Below are 8,068 nucleotides of genomic sequence, written 5' to 3'. Positions count from 1 at the left end.
AAATTAATGTTAATTTCATGTGAAGTTTACATTGATTTCATGTGAAACTCGATAAACATGAATTTTATATGAAAAATATTTGCCTTTGTAAATGAAGGTTATTTATAATTTGGGCTTTTTTGCCTCTACGGTACTGGAAAAAGGGTAAAAAACATTGTTTTTTTCTAATTTGAATTATTCTTTATTTATTGTGTTACTTATTTTATTCTGGTAAACAAATGTATTAGCAGATTAAAAGTGTTTTTGACTGTTTGATGGATGTGGTTATATCATGCTGCACTCAGCAAAGCTATTTTTTTTGTATATATATATCTCCAATTTATCCATTCTGAATGCAGTTTTATGATACATATGGTGTTTCATTGGTAATAAGTTACTTAGAGATATTTGATTTGAGAACATATGTAGATGTTTTCAGATGAAACACTCGTTCTGAATGCATAAAAATGTGTTATACTCGTTTTATGTTGATAATTGAATCCACTTTTAAGGGATGATATATCTTTTTTCGTTTTTTTTTATTTCAAAATTCTCAATGCCTGTTATGCACATAGTGTGCACATCATTGTTTAGGTTATTTATTTATAGACTAAAATATATAGCAGTCATTCTTTAAATGTAGTTATAAATTTTCATAATTAAACATTTAATCAATGGAAGCTTATTATGTATTAATCCTTGATAGTAAAAATATAACAAACAAAAAATGACGTACCGACCTCAATTTTTTAACTTAAGCAACTGGAAGCAGTCTTGTTTTTTTTTGCCTAATATATACAGTATTGATTTTATCACACTGTCGCTATGTTTGAACAAATTTTATTATGAGTGAAGGGAATTTGAACTTTTTCGTCATTATCAACTCGTGGATTGTTATAGTGTATCCATCTGCACCATAAAAACTGATTTATTCAAGGGGTCATAGATTTCCTTTCCTCGTTTGTCTACCCCGGACTTGACTTTTTATGAGCAACTCGGCGGGTGTTTCTGGAAAGGAAGAGGACGCTTACCCTACCGGTGCACCTGGTCCATGCTCCCAGGTTTTAGTGGAGTCCGAGTTGCTCATGTGCTTTTGTTACTTTGTATGTATGATTTTAGTTACTTTATATTCTTTGTTGTGTATGCACGATTTACGTTACTTTATGTTCTTTGTCTGTTTTTCATGTTTGGTCTTTGTCCCTGGACTATATTCTTTTAACTACCGTATAACCTTGGTTCCCTTGATTACTCTTTTGTACATTGACTAAATGATATTCATCTGCAACTGCTGAACGTATTTTGTTCAAATATATGGAATTGCTATCCACCATATATAGTAGATCATATTGAATTGCCATTTTGATTTGACGAATTGTACATAAGTAGTGGGACTTAGTTGAAATTGGGCATGCTACACTATAGAAAGACTTTTTGATGAAACTCCTGAAAATGATGAATGGATTTTGTTTAAATTTTGTAGGATTGTTAATTACAATATTTAGTAAATAATATATGCATTTATTTTTAATTGACATATTTCAAAGGAGTTAAAGGACTATTGCATTTTTATTTTTTTTGCGGTAGTTGCAGAGGGTGACATTTTCGAAATGTTTCTTAATTGTTTTTAATTGCATTAAAATTGTGATTTAAAAATATTGATCAGCCTCCTATTTTTACCTATTCAAAAACTCATTTATTAGGGCACTGGACTTTGTGCAGGTGGTGTTGCTATAGATGTCACAGCGGTACGAGTTCGAGTCCCGCGGTGGGAACGACCAAAAATTTGCCAAAAAAATATATATATATATATATTATTGAGCTTTGTTTAGAACTAATTGAATTTTTTTAATCCTATAAATCTAGTTGAAAGGGGTGATGCATGCGGAAAACGAAACAAATTGCAGTTTCCGCCCCGATAGGAAGATATTCAGGAAACATTTTTGTTGCTGTTTTCGAAATATATTTGATGTATATTAATTGATGTTCTATCCAGTCATGTGGGAAGCCCAAGATGGATTATCAAATATTTCTATTTAACTGTAAGTGACTTGAAGACCATTTAGTTTTTAAATTTTCGGAAAATCTAACATTTGATTTTAGACTTCATAGACATGTATGTAAGAATGCATACACACGTTTTATATGTATACATTGCAAAACGTACATGTAATAGCGATATTAATGAAAAACAATTAGTCGTGTCTACCAAAATTATACTAATGTAACAATGATCAAACATGCATTGTAATGCAAACGTTCTTAAATGTCCGACGTTAGTCGGTCGATTTTTTTTCAAATTCGTAAAATTGAACAGTTATTCCATTAGCAACATCAACATGTACAATTGTATTTCTTTAAGATAAATTGTACGAATATGAGTATACCTTTGATTTTCGTTTAAAATTTGATCAATAAGGTTTAGGGCGACAATGGTGTTTTCATTTCATTTAATTTAATTTTTAATTATTTTTTTTTTATTCACGACGTACATTGTCAAATATCGTTCTTTCATTACAAGGTCTGTTGTGAAGATGGAGTATCATCTGTGCAAGGATAATTTACATTCAATCAACCCAAATGACACTGTCAACTGATACACCTTCCTAGTATACTTATAGATGACACATAACGTTTGAAATCGAAATATTATATCATGTTTTATTATATCATGTCTTAATTCTCCTGTCTAAATTTCAATATTGTAACATCCCAGCTTAGCCTATACAGCATACATTTTATGTTGATCAATGGCGGTCGTGCGTGTGGCTTTTGTAGAGGAACGATCTTACTGCCTATAAAACGTCAAAACAGGGGCATCTTCAGCCTTTGTTTGATATCATTAGTACAGACGTTTATGGTCCTCATAACAATTGGAATGGCCGATATGAAATGTCTATTACATAAATAAGATAAGACAAGATTTGTTCAGTTAGTCTTATATGATGGACAATCCATAGGCTGCTGCACTTCAGCTAAAGGGACTTTACCACTTACAACGTGATGGTCGAGGCTGGCGATTAGGGGTTTGGCCACACTTTTGGGTCCTTGATGTTTTTTTTTCCCTTTTTTATGATCATAAATCGAGTTCTTTAGATTTGTCTTGTTTATCTCATTAATTATATTAATGTAATTCAATTTTATTTTTTGTACTACATGTATATTGTACATTGAGTACATGAATTTCTTTGGATATTGATGTCACTGAATTATCAAAGACAGTCTACCCCGGAAACATACGATCAAATACCTTATACAGTTCTTTGCCAAATCTAATAATTCGCAATTTTTGTTATGCCACTTTGATCAATCCTATATGCCTATTATCTCGCGCATCTGTCCATTTATGTTCCGAAATAAAATTGTAATACGTTTACCATTCACCAGTCGATGTAATTTTTGCCTCTAGTTTATTAAAAGCTCATTTAGAAAATTACATTAATATTGGTGGACTCTAATGTGCACTGTTCTTTGGCGTTCCTTGAAATGTGTATGAAAAAAAAAATCAATAGTTGTTTTCTCTTAATCAACTTTGTTGTTTGCGAAGAGCAAATCTAAAAGAGTAATTTATTCTTACCATTTGAATTTAACATGAATAATTGTTTTGATTTATACCTGAAACTTAGGGTACCTGTGGTGTTTTGGTTTTCAAAAGGCTGTCGAATGTCGAGTACAAGTTTGTGCACAGGTTGGACAATCCGTTCTGATACCTTGTTCGCTGGAGAGGGAAAATAATTCAATTACTTGGTCAAAAGGAGAAGATGACATATCATTCGACAAAAAGTATTTCGGACAAGTATCAATCACGGTTTAAAGTCAACATTACTTCGAAAGGCAATTACAATCTAGTAATAAATAACATTTCAAGATCAGATAACGGAACGTATGCGTGTATAACTATCCATAATCACAAGGCGGTGCAGAAAAATGTAATTTTAGTAATTGAAGGTAATAAATATATCAGTCTTATTCATGTATGAACAACTGTATGAAATGAAAATATATATATAAGGGTCTGAAAAATTCTCAACGATGTTATAACTGTCAAATTTGCGATGCAAATTCGTGGTCGTTCCCTCCGCGGGACCTCGAACACGTGCCGCTGTGACATCTATGGGAACACCGCCTACACTAAGTCCAGCACCCTAGACCACTCGGCCAGCTAGGCTATATAAAAAATACAGCTTTCGCTGGCCGGGCCATTCCTCCTCGTAGGATTAATCTAGGGCTGTAACTTAGTACTCGATGTATGGTAGTACGGGATAGTTCATCTAGGTGTTATTATGTAGGATAGGGGATCAAATTTAATAATGCATGTCACAACAAATCAATATTACACAACGTCTCAGAATGGGATGATTGTATTCGCTACACTGCTCCATCGGATCAAATTGATACAGGGAAGATAACGTTAACATATAGAAAGGTCTGAGAAATTTCCAACGATGTTAGAACTGTCTAATTTGCGATACAAATATTTGGTCGTTCCCTCCGCGGGACTCGAACATTTATTTTGCAGTATAGTTTTGATTCTACTCGTCAGATAGTCAAGTTGACTTTTTAAATAATAATACACACACGTTATATGTCCAGTTATTAGATAATCCAGGTTATATGGATAAAAAATCATTGAATAGGAGGCCAGATAATATCACTATGTGCCTTTCAAAAGTCCGGATAATAATCAAATCATTTGTCCCCGCTTTTTATCAAGAAGTCGACATATATTTTATGACTTCTTAAAATGAAATAAAATATGTTGAACATACCTGTACGGTCCTAGATAATTATGTCATAATATAAGTTCTAATATCTAATTAAAAATATGCATGTGCATATATTTAAATGGAGTAAAATATGCTGGGTAATTTTTCAGTTGGATTGGTCTGCCTGATATGATATATTATCAGTTACCTACGTTAATTATTACTCGGGTGCATGGACATTACATGTTGTATTCCACCCACGCAGCGAATATAGTTTCATATTTCCTGTAATCTTCTGTAGCCTGAATCTCGTTATATATCAAATAAAATACACGCAAGAAAGACACATTCCACAGTAAAACAGTAAATTATCGTTAATGGTGCTAATGGTTTACATCCTATATATATTTTTGTTGTATTTTTAATTTCACAAAACCACTTTTTCTCGTTTTAGAGGATTCAAACATTTCTTCTAAATGTGACGATGGGATTCTTAATGTTAAGAACAAAACTAAAGGTAATTTATTGAAGTAAAATGTCGTGTGTCGTGTCACTTATAAAGTAGGACAAGACTAAACAAAAACAAAAGCAAAATAAAAACAAAAACAAACAGAAACAGAAACAAACAAAAACAAAACAAAAAGCAGACGAAAATAAAACTATTATCAAAAATTCAAAAAATGCATGCAAATCTAGACTAAATCAGCGTCCCAATTGATTTGAGAATATGTACCAGGTAGGCCGGTAGGTTAAGCAAACTCTGCTTTTGTCGAAACATTCAACGATGTTTTAGTTCGAGCCTGATTCCAATATTTCTTTCTGGTGAATATTGATAATGCTATATCATTTCTTAATTTCAATAGCATGTTTGTCAGGAACAATTAATTACTAATTATAGATATCATTTTGAAATACCTACTGTGTCGTTGTTTTCTAATCGGCCTATTGATATATGTGTAATCTATCTCTCATTCATGTTGTGTATGTTTGTTTTCCATGTCTGGATTGCATTCTTTTGACTACCGCTATAACCTTGGTTCCCTTGATTACTCTTTCATGATTATTGTTACTTCATCATTAAGGTAAAACGCTATTTTTGTTTCCCTATTGCCATTAACAGAAGATTTAACCTTCTAAAGTTATACAATACATGTAATTATTTCTGTTTTTTTTAAATACTAACTCTACGCAGTTGTTCATTATGATCATTGTCTCCATTATTTTGTTGATAGTAAGTATTAAGTATACGTTGCGAAAAAAGAAACAACAAATCTAATGGACTATAAAGGAGCTGATACCCAGTTTTCAATGGGCCGCCAGGAAACATTAGTAGTCCTGTTGTATCACAAACAGAGTTGTGCACGTGTTTTCTCATTTTTCCAAATTCTGATTTTATATTTTGTTTGCTTTATATTATACCTATAATTCCTTTTTTATTCTGTTGGCTTATGATTTTACCTTACATGATATAACTGTTGATATCTCCTTAACTTTGTCATTTTTTTATAATTGGGGCCAGATATTTACTTTCTTGATATGGTGTTTTATCTCTTTTTCATATCAATATCTATACGAACTTAACTTTTGTTTTTTGTGGAAAATAACATTTGAATGTTTTAGAAATTATACAAACTAATCTTATCTAGTGCATATATATTTAAAATTTTGTTTGCATATTTAGGACAAATACCCGAAGATAAATACGTTTATATATTGGTCTGTATTGGATCTTGTGCAGTTGTTAGTACAGTTACCATAGTGACCTCACACCAGCTGCAATGTTGTAGAGGCAGGTTTTCTATATTTGTTTTGAAAGACGTTTACTTGATGCAGTGAAATCTGTCTGAATTAACCGACTTTCTTGTGAATTGCTGAATTAGGTTTTTGCCTTATACAGGTTCAAAACTTTCCGGAAAAGCAATTGAGACAGGTTTCACTAAACTAGAGATTTCCTTTTTACGTCTTGTTGAATTGCTCTGTATAATATTTAGAAAAAACAAAAAGGATAATTTTCTTTGTCGATCATCTTAATATGATGAATAGAAACAAGCGTGTTTCAGTACATACCTGTTCATTTTGTAGAAGTAATATGATATTGCTGCACCACCGTTCCGAAATGATCATAATTACATAAGTTTATACATTTCCATTATGTCAATTCACATCTGAGAAAGGCCATGTAAAATCATGTAAAATTTAGTATTTTCGCTGCTTTTCTTTTGTCTCAAAATATTGTTGAACATTTCAAGAAAAAGAAAGTTCAGAAATACTGCTTCATACAGTACAGTAAGCAGAACCAATAATATCAAATACAACACGAAGTCTTAAAGATCTTGATGCTATCGAATGTAATCGGACTCATTGAAATATGTTTTACAGTTATTGATATGACAATTATATATTTTCATACCTTTCTGTTGATTAAATTACAAAATTAAAGGACAGAAAAAGACAGAGAGCAGACAGATGAACATAGAAACGGACACTTGTAGAGTAAATACAGATATAAAGGTTTGTCCTGATGTTGAGATCGTCAGATATGCATGATGGTGTACATTTATACACCCTACATTAGCTTCTACAGATGTCTGACTTCAAGTTTCTCGCACTTTGCTGTCAATTTTAAGTGTCAGTCTCTGTAAAAATGTATGAAACCTGTATGAAACATGGTTTGAAAAAAAAACACCATTTTAAAGACTTATTTTAACTAATTGCCATCATATTCAAGAAAACCAAACATGATTTTAGACATCATTTTAGTAAATTAAGTATATTTTGAAATGCACTGAAAATGAACATTTCTAGGACAGATAACTTTATTGAAAACCTCACTTTTCTAACATTTTATTGTTACAATTTCTAACAAATCCAGTAATGAGGGATCAAATAGTGGTCTTTCTAAGTACAGAAAGTATCCTTGAGAGAAATTATACTATCAGACTGGTTGGGTGTAGATATGCGTAATTCTAATTTTCCCTATTTTGCCTGATTTACCAACACCTTACCTAATTATATGTATTTAGTAAATCAAAACACATTTAAAAATAAAATATACAAACATATGCAAACAAAAAACATTGCAGTTTATTTTCTTAAAATTTTCAATATTAAGAAGACATTGTAATGCTGTGTAACTTTCAAATGAAATTAAAAAAATCAATATATTTCAGGAATGACTGTTATGTTTTTTCGGTATATGAGGAAATAAACTTAACCACGATGTGCACACTAAATAACCTGAGTAGCATGTTATTTTCAAGTGTGCACCACGGGCATTGAAGTTTTCAATTATACCTTATAATTTAATTTCGATATCAGAATTCCAGGAGTAAATCACGAAAAAGGCTGATGACATCAGATACACATTACAAAATTTGGTGTATGAG

General features: G+C 31.5%; 1 long non-coding RNA gene across 1 annotated transcript; it reads left to right on the top strand.

The window, feature by feature from the left end:
* The first annotated feature begins 1,904 nt into the window (after positions 1 to 1,904).
* LOC148613962 (uncharacterized) lies at positions 1,905 to 6,496 on the top strand. Its single transcript, XR_015923171.1, has 4 exons — positions 1,905 to 2,018; positions 3,603 to 3,924; positions 5,137 to 5,199; positions 6,364 to 6,496. It is a non-coding gene; the product is annotated as an uncharacterized LOC148613962 (long non-coding RNA).
* Positions 6,497 to 8,068: the final 1,572 nt, after the last annotated feature.

This window comes from Perna viridis, chromosome 6 (assembly GCF_037379345.1).
Source record: "Perna viridis isolate PV_CMFRI_1.1 ecotype Kerala chromosome 6, ASM3737934v1, whole genome shotgun sequence".
NCBI classification, from domain to species: Eukaryota; Metazoa; Mollusca; class Bivalvia; order Mytilida; family Mytilidae; genus Perna; species Perna viridis.
Note: the sequence above shows the minus strand (reverse complement) of the source record. Positions and strands in the feature narration are given on the sequence as shown.